Source organism: Rhinopithecus roxellana, chromosome 9, assembly GCF_007565055.1.
Source record: "Rhinopithecus roxellana isolate Shanxi Qingling chromosome 9, ASM756505v1, whole genome shotgun sequence".
NCBI lineage: Eukaryota > Metazoa > Chordata > Mammalia > Primates > Cercopithecidae > Rhinopithecus > Rhinopithecus roxellana.
In genome coordinates, this window is record NC_044557.1 from 58,993,783 (window position 1) to 58,998,876 (window position 5,094).

The following is a 5,094-nucleotide window of genomic DNA, read 5'->3' on the forward strand; positions in this document are numbered from 1 at the left end:
CAATGACCCAGAACTGGTCTCTGCTGAGGGCCTGTTCCTTACAGATGGCACATTTCTCACTGTGTTCTCACATGGTGGAAGGGCACACAGGCTCTCTCAGGCCTTTTCTTTAAGGACACTAATCCCATTCACTAGAGCTCTATCTTTATGAACTAACCACATCCCAAAGGCCCACCTTGTAAAACCAATCCGTTGGGGATTATATTTCAGCACATGAATTTTAGAGGGACACAAACATTCAGAACATAGCAACTGGAGAATGACGGGTTCTGCTTTTCTTCTGCCTTTCAATTCTTATATATGTGTCTCCACTGGCACAATTTAACCTGGAAACATTTAGGGTAAGTTCTCTGGAAAATAGAGTGCTAGGCTGTCTCCCTATAGGTGCAGAGGAGAATGTAGAAGGGGGTGGCAATCATGCCAAGTTGATCACTGACAAGCTGGCACATGCTCCTGTTGGGACCTATGGGTAGAAGGGAGAGGACAATGAGGTCCCTGGCCTCATGCAGGTTTCAGACTCCAGGGAGACCTATAAGTTTTGGGAGGGAAACAAGCAAAGGGCTGTGACTGAGAGTAACCGAGGCACTCTCTCGGACATAGTGTCCAGGAAAGGCCTCTCAGAGTCCTGAAACATGACAAGGAGCCACAGCTATGTGAAGGGCAGAGACTGTGGGGTTGTGTCTATCCGGGTAGAGAGGTGTCCAGGGCAGTGAGCCCCACAGCAGAAAAGAGCTTGATTTATTTTAGGAAATGACAGAAGGTCAATGTGAATGGCAGTTGGTGGAGTGTAGCATCATTTTAAGTTGGAGGGGATGGCAGGGGCTGGATTGTGCTGGGCCTTGTAGGACCTGGTGATGAGCTGGCATTTTGTACTAAGTGAAAGAGAAATTCTCTTATTCTATGTGGCATGTTTGGGCAAATTAGATGTCCATCTTGTTGGAAAATTGTTGTAAGATAATTTTGTTAGAATGAATCACTTCACTAAAATCTGCCAGAAAATATTAATAATAAATATTAAATTTCCAGTGCCTCCAATGTGAACACACTCTTCCATAGGGTTGTTCTACTACAACTGTACAATTCTATATGGCAGCCTTGGTGGGGAGCCATGGAAATGTTTCTTCAGGGAGTGACACAATCCTGTGTGGCTCCTGTGTGGAGGGGCCAGGAGGAGAGAAGAATAGATGAGATGAAGTGTTTTGAAGGTAGATTCTACAATATTTTGGAGATAAAGAGATTGGATGGAGGAGATGGGAAAAAGGATGACAGGATGGTGACTCATCAGGTTTGTGGATGGCAGTGCCGTTTTACTGAGATGGGCAAAACTGGGAAAAGACCAGCCTTTAAAGGTGGAGGGGACAAAGAAATCAAGGAGTAATTAAAATCCAGGTATTTGCCATCCTATCTCTTCTTGAATGTTCTGTTTTCAATTAAAAGTTAACCTAACTATTCACTTTTACAAAATACACATTAGATTCAAGAACAATAATGTGATCTTTTTTGCCTTTCAGGATTAAAAATCAGGTTAGTCAGTCTTGGCGGTGCATGCCTGTAATCCCAGCTACTGAAGAGGCTGAGAGGGAGGATCCCTTGAGCCCAGAAGTTTGAATCCAGCGTGGGCAGCAAAGCAAGACCCAATCTTTTATTCTCAAATGTAAAAAATTAAAAAAAGAAATTGGGGAAATAGAAACTCAACTTTTACTAATCTTTTCAAGTTCCTCTATGTTTTAGCAGTATGTCATACACTTTACACATTATCTTATTTCCTCCATTCAGCAGTTTATGAGGAAGTTCCTTTTTTTTTTTTTCTAAGAGAAAGGGTGTCCTTCCATCATTCAGGCTGGAGTGCAGTGGCTGGATCATTGTTCACTGCACTGCACTGCAGCCTTGACCTTCTGGGCTCAAGGAATCTTTCCATGTCAGCCTCCTGAGGAGATGGGACTCCAAGTGCCCAGCTAATTTAAAAATTGTTTTGTAGAGACACAGTCTCACCATGTTGCCCAGGCTGGTCTTGAACTGGCTTCAAGCAATCCTCCTGCCTCAACCTCCCAAAGTGCTGGGATTACAGGCTGGGTATGGTGGCTTACACCTGTAATCCCAACACTTTGGGAGGCCGAGGCAGGTGGATCACTTGTGGTCAGGAGTTTGAGACCAGCCTGGCCAACATGGTGAAAACTCATCTCTACTAAAAAGAAAACACAAAACATATCCAGGCATGGTGGCACATGCCTGTAATCCCAGCTGCTTGGGAGACTGAGGCAGAAGAATCACTTGAACCTGGGAGGTGGAGGTTGCAGTGAGCCAAGATCACACCACTGTACTCCAGTCTGGGCAACAGAGTGAGACTCAAAAAAAAAAAAAAAAGAAAAAAAAGAAAAAAAACTGGGCGGGTGGGAGGGTGGCGCTGGGCGTGAGCCACGTGCCTGGCCAGTAATTCCTATTTTTATCTTCATTTTACAGTTGAGATGTGAGGCTCAAAGAGCTGTCTTAACACTTGACTTGAACAGGGTACCACAGTTACAGGGTCAAGTAGGAGTGACTGTTACTCCCTTTCAGTGACTTTGAGTTCCCTGCTTTGTTCCAACTTGGTCAGTGCTATCCAATAGAACTTTCTGCAGTGATGGAAATATTTCATATGTGCATTGTCCAATAGTCATGTGGCTATTAAGCACTTGAAATGTGGTCAGTGTGACTGAGAAACTAAATTTTTAACAAATAAATTTACATTTAATTAAGACATGTGGCTAGTGGCTACTGTGTTAGCGCAGATCCAAATCAACAGTCTCCAAATTGGGGTGCATACAGCCCAGAGAGGGCATAGACTATGAAGAGTACAGAAAGAAAACATACATATATATATACATATATATTTAAAATCATTATTTCTGATTTTGTGTGTGTGTGTATGTTGTTTTTTAATGTACCTAACATACTAGGTACATTATAATAGGTGTATGTGTGTATATAAATATACACTACATATATTATACATATAATTCTGTGTGTATGTGTGACAGGGTCTTGCTATGCTGCCCAGGCTGGATTCAAACGCCTGGCCTCAAGTGATCCTCCAGCCTCAGCCTCCTGAGTAGCTGGGTATATTACATATATAACAATTTTTTTTTAATATTTTTTAAAATTTTTTGAGATGGAGTCTCGCTTTGTCGCCCAGGCTGGAGTGCAGTGGTGTGATCTAGGATCACTGCACCTCCGCCTCCCAGGTTTACTTAATCTGTTCTCCTGCCTCAGCCTCCCAGTTAGCTGGGACTACAGGTGCCCACCACCACGCCCGGCTAATTTTGTGTATTTTTAGTAGAGATGGGGTTTCACCGTGTTTGCCAGGATGGTCTCTATCTCCTGACCTCGTGATCTGCTCGCCTCGGCCTCCCAAAATGCTGGGATTACAGGCGTGAGCCACCATGCCTGGCCATATGTAACAATTTTTATTTCACACTTATGTAGCACTATATAAGTGTGTATATTATATATGTAATAATTTTATTTCACACTTGTAAAGCACTGTGTGCCAGGTATATGATTTACATATATTAATTCATTTAATCTGCATAATGACTCTGTGATATATACTTTTATTATCTCCATTTTACAAGTGAAAAAAACCAAAGTCATATTTGGATGTGCCAAGGTTGTTAGAGGCAAAGCCAATGTTTGATTACAGTCATTCTGGCTTCTATCTATGCACTTTCTTTGAGCTAAATAAGTACATGAGAAGTGAGGAGGGCAAACATTTTTACTAATGAGAGTGAGTGACCAAAAATATTTGATAACTAATGCTCTAGGCTTGACCTTAGACAACCAGACATAGCAATTCCTACTTTCCAAATTTAAAAGGATTCTAGGCATTATTTAGTCCTGCCTTTTCCCCACTGGTAGATATTCTGTGCACGTAGAGGTGAATGAGGTAGAGTGATGGTACAGACAAGCGACTGGCCCTGGCGACTTCCGTACTCATCTAGAGACAACTCTAAGACACGAAAGATTGTGTGTGTGTGTGATCATACAACTTTCCCCATTTAGAAAAAGTTCATCTTTGACAATTTTGTTCTAATTATTAATTAAATTAAAAAAAGACTTGTTTCAGAGACAAACTGTATTGAAATAGAGGAGGATGGGAGGCAGCAAGCCTGGAGGAGGAGGATCCCAGGTGGAAGAGCAGGGCGGAACCCAAGTCTGCTCTCTTCCCTAGGTGCTCATCCACGTGCAGCTTGGCTGGTAGTGACTCTAATTCAACAGCAATCAAACGCAGGTTAAAACAACTTACTGAAATAATAGATGAATAAGAAATATAAAATTTACCAAAACTCAATTTTCTCTTACACACCACACACACTTTGTTTAAAATAAGTATGCTGTTCTCCCCACCTCGCCCCCATCCCTGGTCTACCCTAAGCAACTTCGTTACCTCTCCACGCAACCACCAGAGCAATTAGCTATCAGATTAATTAGGGCACATTTAACCTTATATACTATGCTATAATTACAGTTTCTAGGTATGTGAAGTAGGCTGATGGGGTTTTGTGTCGTCAAAGTTTTGGAAAGACCAGAATTCTAAAGTATGCATTTAAAAGAAAGGGCTGGGTGGAGCACGTGGGGTATGTGTGTGTCGCCGCAGTTCCCTAGGTTTCAAGAGGAGGGATTTTAGGTAAAGCAAAGGGAAAGTGTGACGGGAAGGATTGCTGTGCTAAATGGGAGCAGCAAATGCCAGTACCGACGCCTTTGGGCATCTAAATCCAAAGCCTGCCTTTCTCGTTCTTCAGTTCCCTGGGGAGGCCTGCTGTGGGTGGGGAGGTGTCTTCCTTCTATTCTTCCACTCTCCCTAAGAACTTGGTAGACAGTTGAGCAATACTTTCTAAGGGCTGGTCGGAGTCAGGAAAGTCAGGTAAGGCGCCCCACGTGCACCTCAACGCGTCGCGGGAGCGCGTCCAGACATCACATACGCACAAGCTCCGCCCGCGGCAGGCCTGGGTGGGTGTGGCCTCCGCCAAAGGCCCCGCCCCTAGAGCGCGTCGCGAGGGGCGCGAGGGGTGGGGCGAAGGAACTGGCAAGAAAGGGCGGGGAGCGAGCGGTGTGGGT

General features: G+C 43.8%; 1 protein-coding gene across 1 annotated transcript in view; it reads left to right on the top strand.

The window, feature by feature from the left end:
* NDUFAF6 (NADH:ubiquinone oxidoreductase complex assembly factor 6) overlaps nucleotides 1-1,619 on the top strand; it is a 112,522-nt gene extending 110,903 nt beyond the window's left edge. Inside the window, exon 12 of the transcript XR_004059303.1 lies at nucleotides 1,512-1,619. The gene's annotated coding sequence lies outside the window, so the exon portion shown is untranslated. The remainder of the gene's footprint in view (nucleotides 1-1,511) is intronic.
* Nucleotides 1,620-5,094: the final 3,475 nt, after the last annotated feature.